This window comes from Patiria miniata, unplaced genomic scaffold, assembly GCF_015706575.1.
Source record: "Patiria miniata isolate m_02_andy unplaced genomic scaffold, ASM1570657v1 HiC_scaffold_19, whole genome shotgun sequence".
Classification (NCBI taxonomy): Eukaryota; Metazoa; Echinodermata; class Asteroidea; order Valvatida; family Asterinidae; genus Patiria; species Patiria miniata.
Genome location: NW_024037057.1, coordinates 3,825,585 through 3,839,455, shown reverse-complemented (window position 1 = coordinate 3,839,455; position 13,871 = coordinate 3,825,585). Strand labels below are relative to the sequence as shown.

Here is a 13,871-nt window from a genome sequence, read left to right as displayed (position 1 = left end):
ATGATTCCTGAGCAACAGGAGCCGAAACAGGAGGAACAAAGAAAAAAACCTCAACCAGAGGTTAAAGTGGGAGGGGCTAAAGAACCGAGCAAAGAAAAAGGAACTACATCATTTGAAGACCAAAGACCAGAACACAGGGAAGATGGTCACCGAGACAAACGTAAGACAACGTCACAAATGGAAGGGGCTAAGAAACGAAGACAACATAAAGAAACTTCATCACCAGAGGGCCTGAGACAAAGACAGGAGGACGTTATTAAGCAAAGCGAACCTCAAACGCTGGGACAGGGAATAGTTGTTAAAGACCAGGACTGGCAGAAGCGAGCAAGACCGTCCAATGAGGAACATAGTCCGAGTCAGGTACTTCTACAGAAAAAACAGAAGCTAGGGCAATTCGAGAAGATCGCTCAAAAGGGGATGACGTCATTTGAAGAACCTGAACCGAGACATGGGCAATTAGAGTGTCATCAAGACAAACCTCGACCAGAGGTTCAAGTGGGTGGGTCCAAAGAACACAGCCAACAGGAAGAGATTACATCATCTAAAGATCTAAGACCGAGACAGGAGGAAGTGGCCCATCGAGACAAACCTGACCTAGTGGGAGAGGCAAAAGAAGAGAGTGAGCAGAAAGAGACTACTTTGAGATCGAGACAGGAGGGAGTTGCTCATCTAGGAAAACCTGAACCAAATATAGTGGAAAGAGCTAAAGAGCATAGTCAGAAAGGGACTACATCATCTGAGGGACAAAGACAAAGCCAGCAGCAGTCATCACAAAGCCAGCAAAAAGCAACCGGAACAGATCCGAGCGTTCAAATGTTGCAATCATCCGAGGACCAGGGACTGAAATGGTCGACACATCAGAAACAAGGGGGTGTTGCACCCAGAAATCCTTCAGAGATCCAAGAGACAGTGGTCGAAGAAAGGACATCACAAGACCGACAGGTGATGCAGGGTCCAAGCTCAGCTCAAGACATCGCACCTGTAGGACTCCAACTACAAACCTCATCCCCATCACCTGCTGTCCCACATTGTGGACCTGTGCAACACGTATCAGTGGATTCCGTGCATATTGGCGGTGCAAATATGCCTACCTTCTTGGGACCTGTTTATCAACCAACTTTTAACATCACTCAAAACGTGACTATGCCAGAAAGCAGTCCAGGTAAATTATTGTACACGGAGTCCAATATGTCGTATCTTTCCCTCGCTTGCTATTTTCACTCTTTTCCTCCTCTCTATCAAAGTTGAAAATTGTTTTAAAAATGTACTGTCCGTGCCCAACAAAATGTTTTCTTTTTCTACCACCGAATACTCAACTAAAATGCTATAGATACATTTTTAAAATGCTATAATTGAAGACAAAACAGCTGCGTAGCAAGGACATTTTGATTGGGTGAGCATTGTAGACGTACAGAAAGGGCACAATGTTCTTTTCCTCATCCGCCCTCCGTAAAATTGAAAGTGGGGATGGGGGGGGGGGCAATAGACACCATGGTCCTGTGGGGGCTCTGTTCTGGCGCTCGTCGTGGTGGAACGATTGCCATGTTTATGGGACGTTAAAATAAAAACAAATCATGAGAAGCAAATTCTTGAACAAACTATTAAGAGGGAGTAATACCCCCCCCCCCCCAAATTCTACGCCACTCCACAAGAGAAACTACGTTATGTCCATTTGGGCACCTGCAATCTTCCGAAAAAAAAGTTGTTATTCTGGGTTCTTGCAAGTAGATTATTTCCCGGTCCCTACCTTATCGACACTTAAATCAATTTTTAGATGGACGTGGGATCCTTTTGTTTCGATTTCAAAACTACTGTTTTTATTGCAAAAAACAAGACATTTCGAAAATAAAGCCTATCATATGGGGTTTAACTGGCAAATAGGACTTCTTTAAATATTATGCTGCAAAAAGTGACGGAGACGCAAATTGTGCCACTAACTGATAATATGGCTGGAAAAAGGCTTTTACGAGTCAAAAACATGAAGTGCGATTGTATACAGTTGCTTCAAAGGAACTGGTTTCTAATGGGGGGGGGGGTGGTGACGCTGAATTTAAGTGCATCGTTCAATTTTTATGCCGGTGTTTTAAGATACACGAGTAGTGTCATTGCCTCTTTTCTTTCAACAGCCGACACGGGAAGAGCGCAATCCAGTCCGAGTGATGCTGCTGATCAGTGCAGGAGTGAATTAAAAGACCGGTATACTACCACAGGTAGCTACGTCCAGTTAATACCCTGGGTCGATGACGACATGAAACATATTAGGGATATATATACAGAGTTGCAATTAGAAAAGGGTGACCAGGATGACATAGAGGGGTATGTTAAGGAGTATGGGGACATTTTCCTCGTTAAAACTACAGACGGGAAAGTGATTAAACGCGCAATTTTGTGTGGGTCAGCTGGGATGGGGAAGTCAACCATTATTGACAAAATTGCGTATGACTGGGCCACAGGTGTTGCACTCAGACAGTTTTCCCTTTTGTTTGTCTTGAAAATGTCCGCTCTCAAACAAACGTCGGAGCTTGTTGAGTCAGTGTTTGCTCAACTTTTAGCAGATGATACAGCTGTAGATAAGGATGGTTTGGAAGCATTCATTAAAGACAATGGTGGTAGAGTGCTCATTCTGATAGATGGTTTTGATGAATTCGGGACAACTTATCTCGAACCAGAAAAATTTGGTTCTATTCTTAGAATGCTCAATCGAAAATATGGCAAAACATTTTTGTAGTTGTATCAACACGCCCTTCACACTATGCTAAATTGAAAAGCAAATCACTCATTGAGAAACCCTTCACCCATGTGAAGGTTTTGGGATTTAGGACGGAAGATATTGGGCAGTATGTGAGAAAGTTTTTCTCTGCAAAGCGTGATGTGGCTGAGGGACTTCTTGAAAAGATTCAGTCATCGAATGTCCTGTCTGAATTTGCAAGGAGTCCTATGCTACTTCTGCTAATGTGCTTGCTGTGGAGGGAAGAGGGAACACTACCCGATACTTTATCAAGATTGTTCAATGAGGCAATTAGATACATATTTCGAAGAAAAATGTCTGAATTATCAGAAGAAGCAATATCGGAAGTGGTGATTGCAATCGGCAAAGTTGCTTTAGAAGGACTTGTTTTCCGAAATCAAAGGCTTTCATTTCAAGAGGGAGAGTTTGAGAAGAGTGCACTTGATAAAGCCATAAAAGCGGGCATTTTAACTAGCCAGATGGTCACTAAGTGGCGCCGTACGCACAATAATGTACAGTTTATTCATAAGACGCTTCAAGAGTACTGCGCAGCTATGTACTGCCAGAGTCTTTTAAGCCAAGGCGATGGGGAATTTCAGAAGATTCTTGATAAACTTGGAGATCATCGGATTTTTGAGTACGTGTTGCGCTTCTGCTGTGGCGACAGTCAACAATGCACACGGCATGTATTGCGGATGCTGAACGAGAAAATTCTGAATCATAAGGATATCGAACGCAAGCTAGTGAAGGAATTTGCCTTAAATTGCTACTTTGAAAGTCAAGCAACAGATTTGTTATCAGTAGATTTTATCGAGTCTTTTTTGACTGGAGTCATAGAGTTAAGTAGCAACGACTGTGTGAACTCGTTCCTGTGGTTGCTGCAGCATGTTGCCGAGCAGATAAAGCTCTCGGGAGTAGATTACCTAGCTAGAGTAAGTAACATTCAGTTAAGGGCGTGTAACCTGTCAAGGTTCAGTGGAATACGCCTTGGAAGAAATAATTTTAGCGGCTCAGCCAAAGACTGGGCGGTCAAGTTACGATGGTTCAAATACCTCGCGAAACTCAGTTTAAATGGATGTTGCTTAGACCCGCGCGATGTGATAGACATTGCATCATCTGTTACACAGATGCCAAAGTTAGCCAAACTTCACCTTTCAGGTAATGCGGGATTGTCTGAAAATGCCGGAACGTGGGCGACTAGTTGGCAGTCGATGATGTACCTAAAGAAGCTTAGCATAAGTGACTGTGGCATTAAAGGTCGCGATGTGAAATATATTGCTGAATCACTTAGTCGCATACAGAATCTGGTGGATAATTGTGATTTTAGTAGTAAAGCTGAGACGTTTTGTGTACAGTTACAGCGTAATGGCGTACAACTGATCATTGAGATGTTCTCACTAACCTGCGAGGATATGTCGGATATATTACAATCATTCAGTAATTGGAGAGATTTAGTCAGTTTGATCCTTTTTGCCATTGATGGTCTGGGCAGTTCTGCAGATGTGTGGACCCCACCCTTACGAAACATGAGGACACTTCATGGGTTACATTTAATTGATTGCTCACTGCAAAGAACTGACATTGAACATCTTGCTGCAGCAATAAGTCAAATGCCAAGTGTGGCTGATCTTAACCTTTCAGGCAATGAGAGATTGGGTGGTAAAGCAGGAACGTGGGCGGCTAGTTTGCAGAGGATGTTTCACCTGAAATCACTCGATTTGCAGTCATGTCGCATAGATGAAGAAGATATACCACATATTACATCATCAGTTGGGGAGATGCCAAACTTGGCCGATCTTAACCTTTCAGACAATGAGGACTTGGGTGGTAACGCCGAAACGTGGGCGGCTAGCTTGCAGAGGATTATTTAACCTGAAATCACTCGATTTGCATTCATGTGGCATAGATAGACAAGATATAACACATATTGCATCATCGGTTGGGGACATGCCAAACTTGGCACGTCTTAACCTTTCAGACAATGAGGAATTGCGTGGTAACCCCGAGCCGTGGGCGGCTAGTTTGCAGAGGATGGTGAATCTTATATCACTCGATTTATCGGATTGTGGCATAGATAAACAATATATACCATATATTGCATCATCGGTTGGGGAGATGCCAAACTTGGCCGATCTTAACCTTTCAGGCAATGAGGGATTGGCTTGTAATGCAGAAACGTGGGCGGCTAGTTTGCAGAGGATGATGCACCTGAAATCACTCGATTTATCGGAATGTGGCATAGATGAACAAGATATACCATATATTGCATCATCGGTTGGGGAGATGCCAAACTTGGCCGATCTTAACCTTTCAGGCAATGAGGGATTGGATGGTAACGTCGAAACGTGGGCGGCTAGTTTGCAGAGGATGGTTCACCTGAAATCACTCGATTTGCATTCATGTTGCATAGATGAGGAAGATATACCACATATTACATCATCGGTACGGGAGATGCCGAACTTGGCCAATCTTAACCTTTCAGGCAATGAGGGATTGCGTGGTAACCCCGAGCCGTGGTCAGTTGTTTTCACTCGATTGATAGAAATGCGACATCAATGAACAAGATCTACCACACCTTGCTTCATCAACTAGGGAGATGTTAAACTTGGCCGATCTTATAACCTTTCAAAAAAATGAGACTTTGGTTGTAGTGCAGGAACGTCGGCGGCTAGTTTGTAGAGGATGATTCACGTCAAAAAGCTTTCTATGAGATATTTTAACATGGACAGTCACGCTGTGAAATGTATCGCTCAATCAGTCAGTCGGTCTAGTGGATTGTCATTTCGGTAGTTTCGTAGCTGAGGAGTGTTGTGTTCAGCCTTACGATAATGGCAAACAGCTGAGGATGGAGACGCTCTTAGTTAGGGCGTAAGTATTGCGGATATTTTAAAGTCATTCAGTAAGAAGAAGATTTGGTCAGATTGATCCTTTGTGAATTGACGGACTGGATGGTTCCGCAGAAATATGGACCCCACCCTTAGAAAACATTTCGGAAACTTCGGAAGTTGGATTTAATCAATTGCTAGAGTATTGACAATAAACACCTTGCTGCAGCTGTAAGGGAAGGCCAAACGTAGAATCCCTCTGCAAAACATTGGGTCGAGAGGCTTTGCAAAACATGTGCTCGCTGCCTGAAACAGATCAGACATGTTAGAAGCCTTAAATTGGGCTGTTGTTCGTTAACAGGAGACACACGTTATCTAGTCAGAGTCAGAGCCACAGATACGAGTCACTGGAATCGATCCCTGGGCAAATTCATGAACCACCTGGATCGAGTCAGGCTCCAAATCACGAGTAAGGTCCCGAGTCACACGTCATCTAGTTGGAGTCAGAGTAACAGATACGAGTCACTTGGATTGATCCCTGGGCCAAGTCACGAATCATCTGGATCGAGTCGGGCTCCAAGTCCTCTGTTTCTAACAAAGAAAAGTGGACCTCTGATAATTCATGGAAAAGGGATCGTAACGCATTCTCTTCTCTCCTTTGTATTTGGGTCAAATATGTTGTACCCGCATCACAGATTTGATAGTAATGGACATCCATTATTATTTGAGAGTTAAGTCCAATATATGCTCAGTATAAATGGCATCGTAATAGAATCGAGGACAGCTTAATATCGGCTTTGTTGCTTGCCAGAAATGTGAATCGAGAGATTTAACTAAAATTGTCTTCAAATAAATTACAAAGACTGTAGATATAAGACTTGATTTCATACACTCTCTTGAACAACGTACAATTAAGCACTTAACATCAAATCTAATACTATTGGGAGGAAATATAAAGGGATTAAATTTAACAACATACAGAAACAGTGAAACGAGACTGCGGTTGTTTGAATGGGTATTGTTAGTGAACAGCCTCACTGAAATAAATTCAGCTGAATAAATGTATACATATGTGTCTAATCACCGGGTCATGTCGCCGCTGACTTTTTGCAACTCTGGTAACTATTTAACTCAGTATGGAATATATTAGAATATTCATCCGTGGCACAATGAGAGTTAGGCATGGAATCAGTAAGAAAACTCAAAATTTCCTGAAAATGGTTCATGTTGTTTATAACTTGTACATATCTTTGTGTTACCCAGCTTTTTATGAGAAATCGAACTGCAAGTTTGGAGTGTACATATTTTTACCTTTTATATTGTGCCACACGAGTTTACCACCAACATTAATTTTTGTATGCAACTGATTCTAACAAAACTGAGAAAAGTCTCTTGGATTGAAAAGTTAACATACCACTTAATGTGTGTATTTGTTTATTGGACAGAGGCCACCTGATTAATACGGTCGGTATTAAATGTATTGAACTTCTTTGGACAGAACACCAAAATTGAAGCCAGTCCTTTTGGTTTCTAGATGTTCTGTGGTGTGATCTGAAGCAATTTCTAACCACTTTCCTCCATGCTTTAACTAATATTTTCTTAGCAAAAGATAATTATTTGAACATCGTTTTCGAGGTTGGAGTCAGTGAATCAGCTATCGGTATTCTGAGCTATAGGCGGGGCCCGCTTAAGGGCCCCGAAAAAAAAATTGGATTCTCGATGCTCTGTGGTGTGATCTGAGGCAATTTCTTACCACTCTAACCAATAATTATCTTAGCACAAAAGATAATAATTTAAACATAATTTTCGAGGTTTTCTCAGCTAAAGGCATTAGAAATTTTTTGAACATTGTTTTCGAGGTTGGAGTCATTGAATCAGCTACCAGAATTCTGAGCTATAGGCGTAAGGTTTAGAATTTTGGATTCTAAATGCTCTGTGGTGCTATCTGAGGCAATTTCTGACCACTTTCACCAATATTTTCTAAGCAAAAAAAACATTGTAGTACATAATAGGGCCCTGTAAATAAGACACGAGTTCAAAAATCTGGGGGGGGGGGACAATTGATATTGTGTCCCCCACCCTTCAAAAAGTGGGGGGGGGGGGGGACCAGTCCCCCTGTCCCCCCAGGATTGACGCCCATGGCGTCATGTAGATCAATTATAATTTTTTTAAAAACTCAAAATCTCAGTTGGGGGGGGGTGACTGGGGGGGGGGAGGCGACAAGGTTTCGTGGGGGGGGGGGGCGGTCTTTTTATCTCCCGAGAATCTGGGAGTTATTGTTAAAACAGATGTATTTGTTAAATATATCATTTGCGGACATCCATTTGGGTCTCGAAATAAACTTTCAATTAAACTGTAACCACGTTTTGACGTCTTGGTTGTTGATACAGTATTTGCTTGTTGAAATTGGGTGTTGGAGCATTTAGTTATTAACAAAGATATTAAAAGTATTCTTAGTGTTCATTTCTGGTCATTTTGATTATTTATCAATCTAAATACACTTTCCGTAACCCTCCATCCATAATAAGAGTTTTGATTTAAGTCGTCTACATGAGAGTGGAAACTTGATCGGACGATCCGCGGTCATATGATCAACATTCCACAAGTTAATATACGCGGTTCATTACTGTGATTAACTGCTGTCCCCCCCCCCCCCCCAACCAAATTAGCAGAAAGTTTTACTGATAACGACGGTAATACTGACTATGAGAGCTGGTTTTGCAGTCTGTGCCATAACCAAGGTCAATGACTCCGTTTGGCTGCTACGGCAACAAGGTGACAGGTAGACTGGTTCCCGCGCCATTTCAGGTCAGAATCAATGAAGGAGGGCCTGGAAACTAGTCTAATTGAAAAGCCCATGCAGCCCACGAGCACTGTGACGTTGCCCCTATTGTTAAGCTATTAGCATTACAACAGGTGAATTCTAACAGCGGTATGCGGAAATATTAAACTTTGCCCATGCACTTCTATCTGTCCAGGATTTCGTGAGTTTTCCATGACTATTTTTTCCCCTCTCTTTGATCTCCATCGTGCAGTCTTGATAAATTTGTTTCTTCTGAATAATGTAATTTGGATGAAGTCAACTCGCCAAGTCTGGTAGAGGTAGAATAGAGATGGAATTTTACAAGTCATGATCAGGATTTGTCGTTACACAGTGAAGGGTGCAGTTTTGTCGTGAACCTGGCCGAAAGAGGGATAACAGGTAAGATATATTAACAGGGGTACATCAGTTCCGGGGTGGGATTGTGGTGGGGGCCGGGTGGATGAGGAAGACACTGCGCTTCTGAAGGGATTTTTTCTGAAGTATTACTCGGACAGCTTCGAGTATACAATGATCATGAAATAACGGCAATGAAGGACAGACCCAATGTTGAATTTGCTGAATTACGTGCCGTTGGAAATGTACATGAAAATGGAAATGCAAACTTATGTTAATATATTTATTTATATAGGTTCAAACGAATACCAATATGCAAACTTTGATTTGTTTTCAATGACTCACCAAGGAAGCTGAAAGGGTTGGGAATTTTAAAGCTCATAAATTAAAGTTAAGGGTCATAACATTTATGGGGAAAATGGTTTCAGAAGAATATTGGGAATATCAACTTCAAAGTTGGTGTGGAAGTTTGTTCGAGGGTATACCTCAAAAGATTGTTTGTATTGGACCAATAGGTAAGAGGTCAAAGTCATTATGAATAAAACAAATAATGTGAATTCAGCATATCTGTGGACTTACTTTACATATCAACTTAGAGTTCGTTATGTGGGGTCGTATATGTGGTCCTAGAGGTCAAAGTTAAGCCACAAATATCAAAGATGAATATCATTATGGTTGAAGGGACCATGACATTTAATTTTTAAATGCAATGTTTTACCATCTTCGAGGGTATTTTGGAGCTTCTTTTTTATGCTAATGTGAATTTTCATATTCATAAAATTGTGATATAATTTCAGACAGAAAACTTAATGTAACAGCTATTTCAGCACCAAAGGTTGCCACAATTTTAAAATATGTTGCTGTCATCAATTGTATTTTCTTTGGTGATTAATCGTTGTGTCAAAACAAGACAGTAAGCCAATGAACAAACTTTTCTCAAAAATAGTTTCAATAACCAAATGTTGGGTTTACAATTTGAATAGAAAACCCCTAAACTGGACATTGTCTTCCTAAAAAAATGACACCACGGCAATAGCGCACTAAGTTGTACGGAAAAGCAAGGAAAAGGTTGAATGTTTGAAAAAGTTCACTTTTCAATAAAATTAAACAAAAGCAAAATACTTTTCATACGTTTGGAAGGAGTAGAAAGTTGCACAAAAATAATATGCTCCTACGAAAAATTCACTTCATGGACCCTCGAAACAATAAAAATGGTTTAGGAGAAAATGTTTAGAATAACTTAGCATGTTTGTTTTGTAATGGGGTTGGTCTTGGGGTTCCCAAGATGCTGCGTTTTGACCCCTCGGATTAACGTCAAGGTCATTATGGTTCAAACAATGCAAATGGTTTGAACAAGAAATCTCGGGAACTACCTTGCATATCAACTCATTTTTTCCCCTAAAGTGACAGAAAGTATTACTGATAAAGAATGCTTGCAGTCTGTGCAACAATCGGGTCAACGAGTGTGTTGGACCCTAACGACGAGGAGGTGAACAGGTAGACTGGTTCCCGCTCCGTTCAAAGTCATAATCGATAATGGAGGGCCCGTGAACCAGTCAAGTTGACAGGGCGGAACAGCGCATGCGCACTGTGACGTCGCTGTAATGGGACCATGCATATTCATATAACCTTTGATCTATACCTCCCAGGGTTACTTGATTACTGTACATGGAGCGTGGAACATGACCTACAGAACTTCACATAATACATCGCTAGTCTTGTCATTATTCTATCATATCATATCACATGGTGGCAACGGTGTAAGTGGTCTACCCTAATAGACATCGAAATAGACCCTCGATCGAACATTTCTGGGCGAGATCAACGCTGTGAAAAGTTCCACGTTTCGCTGCAACAAGTCCCGTGCACGCAACAACAGTATACGGTACGTGTACACCCATACAGTACTGTGCAATAGTTTTACACACACGAACAACGTACATTGCGCGAAGCCAATTTCATTGTGTCGGGCGGTGACCTTTGACCTCTGCTTCGTACATCGCGGTTCGCAGTATCCTGCTTCGGCTCGACTGCATTTTGACTACGTTTTCGCACGGACAATTGAGTCGCCATGGCCGATTCAATAGGCCTACCTCAACCAAAGATGGACTGGGAAACCAATGACAGGCCCCAAGCATATAAGGACTTTAAACAAACTGCTTCCATGTGGTTCGCTGTCAAAAACATTGAGGATAAAGACCAGCACAATTATATCATTTTGTGGTCTGGGAAAGAGGGTCTCCGTATGTTCAACACATGGGGTCTGACTGACGAAGACCTCAAAAATCCTCAAAACATCTGGGACAAGTTCTCCAGCCAGATTGAACCCCAGGACAATTTCCGCATACATCGGTTGGAATTTCAACGGTTTGTCCAGATGGAAACCGAGAGCATTGATGACTTCTACACACGATGCAAAGCTAAAGCCATGAAATGCCAATTCGCCAGTGAAACAGCCCTCAATGAGAGAATTATCGAGGTTCTCATCTCAGGGGTAAAATACTCTGAGGTGCAAAAGAAACTGCTCCGAAAGGACGACAAACTGCAACTCAAAGACGCCTTGGACATTTGCCGAGCACACGAAGGCAGTGTCATGCATATGGCACAACTGAGCCATATTGGCAAGGCCCAGGTGGACGTCGTCAAGACGCGAGGACAATGCAAAAACTGTGGTGGACGACACCCATATCGACCTCGCGATAAGTGTCCCGCATACGGCACAACATGCAATGGTTGCGGCAAAGATGGACACTGGCAACACATGTGCCTCAGTACAGCAGGCACTAGGACTAAACCACGTACCACACGCAAATCACTCACGCGTACCAGGGGATCATACTCACCTAAACGCGGTCGTCGGTCTTCATCGCGCTCCAAACCTCGTAAATCCAACGAGGTAAACGCGGTTGAGTATGAAGTGACTGATATGCAGGACCAGTTTGAGAACATCGCTTTCGACACCATCACAGCCCGGCACAATCACGATGACGTTGAGCGTTCGACTGATACTCGCGATGAACTTTTCGCAATACTTCGCATCAAACTGAAACATCGTCCTGGATCACACACGCTTAATGTCAAGGTCGACACAGGTGCACAAGGGAACATACTCCCCCTTCGCACATTTCGACGCATGTTTCCGCGATCACTGGACGCAGATGGGTATCCTCAGCCGGGCTCCACTACACCGCAAAGTACGCTTCTCACAGCCTACAATGGAACCCGAATTCAACAATACGGATGCGTCAAAATTCCATGCAGCTACGGTGAGACAGACTGGCTTGACGCAGATTTCTTCGTCGCCGATACTACAGGTCCGGCAATCCTTGGACTTCCGACCTCACGAGCTCTCCACCTCATCACGCTCAACTGTGCGATACGCAAAACACCACGACGCAGTGACAGTTCCGTGGGTGTTCATCGCACATCGCAGACACAACGCGAGCCCATCCAGCCAATACCAACGAAAGATGACCTCCAGAGCATGTATCCTGATCGCTTCACTGGGATTGGTAAATTCCCCGGTGAATACCATATCACGCTACGAGAGGATGCATGTCCGGTCGTACATCCTCCACGAAAGTACCCAATCCAGATCAAGGAGGAGCTTAAGACTGAACTGGACAGAATGGAAAGCATGAATGTCATTACCAAGGTCACGGAGCCCACAGACTGGGTTTCGTCACTGGCATTCAGCAGAAAGCCCAATGGCAGTCTTCGCGTGTGTCTAGACCCGCAAGCACTGAACAAAGCCTCCAAGCGGACATATCACAAAACGCCAACACTGGAAGAAATCACACATCAGTTCAGTGGCGCTAAAGTGTTCAGCAAGCTGGATGCACGACATGGGTACTGGAGCATTGTGCTGGATGAGGAGTCCAGTATCTTGACAACCTTCAATTCGCCATTTGGACGGTATCGTTTCCGTCGCCTACCCTTCGGGCTGAAAGTCTCCCAGGATATCTTCCAGGAGAAAATGGACATGATCCTGGAGCAATGCCCTGGCACTTTGGGGATTGCAGATGATATCGCAGTCTTCGGTTCTACAGTCGAAGAACATGACAAACACTTACACAACCTCATGCAAGTCGCTCGCAAATACGGCCTGATCTTCAATCTCAGCAAGTGCGAGGTGAGAACCCCTTGCATTAAGTTCTTCGGATGCCTGTACGATGCCTCTGGTGTGCACCCCGACCCGGAGAAGGTGCAAGACATACATGCACTTCCTGCACCGCAGAGTGTCAACGAACTTCAGCAGTTTCTGGGCATGGTGCAGTACCTCGCGCCGTTTCTCCCCAAACTCGCTGATCATACGGACACACTCCGCGCACTGCTACGCAAAGAAAGCGAGTGGCAGTGGACGGAATCGCACCAGAAGGCATTCGAAAATGTCAAGTCGCTAATCGGTACTGAGTGTACGCTCACCCACTTCGACCCTCGACAACCCACAGTGCTACAGGTCGACGCGTCTCTGAAAGGACTCGGAGCGGCACTCCTGCAAAACAACAAACCTGTGGCATTCGCGAGCAAAGCACTGACAGAAACTGAGAAACGATACGCAAACATCGAACGCGAGTTGCTTGCGGTGGTGTTTGGTTGTACACGATTCCACACTTACCTTTACGGGTCAAAGTTCGTTGTGGAGTCTGACCACAAGCCCTTGGAGAACATCCAACACAAAAGCCTCGCTAACACACCCCCAAGACTCCAGCGTATGATGTTGCGTTTGCAGCCCTATGATTTCACGATCGTATACAAGCCGGGACGCGAACTATTACTCGCAGACGCTCTTTCGCGACTCAATCCCGCGTATGGCCCTCAGATCAACTTCGATACGACAATCTACGCCATACAGTTCTCTCAAGCTAGACTCACTCAGCTCAAGCAAGAGACAGCTAGTGATTCTACTCTACGACCATTGTCTGAGACAATCATGACTGGCTGGCCGGAGGATCCCAAGGATCTGCCTAAATGCATACGTCACTACTGGTCATGTAGAGACGAACTGTCAGTCGACAACGGCCTAGTCGTCAAGGGAGACAGAATCATCATTCCCGAATCCATGCAACAAGCGACACTCGCAAAAATACACGCCGGACACCAAGGTGTCAACAAATGCCAACTGCGAGCCAAAGTGTGCGTGTATTGGCCAGGTATCAAC

At 43.7% G+C, this 13,871-nt stretch overlaps 1 pseudogene; it reads left to right on the top strand.

Moving 5' to 3' along the window:
* On the top strand, positions 1-4,599 carry LOC119726029 (annotated as a pseudogene).
* Positions 4,600-13,871: the final 9,272 nt, after the last annotated feature.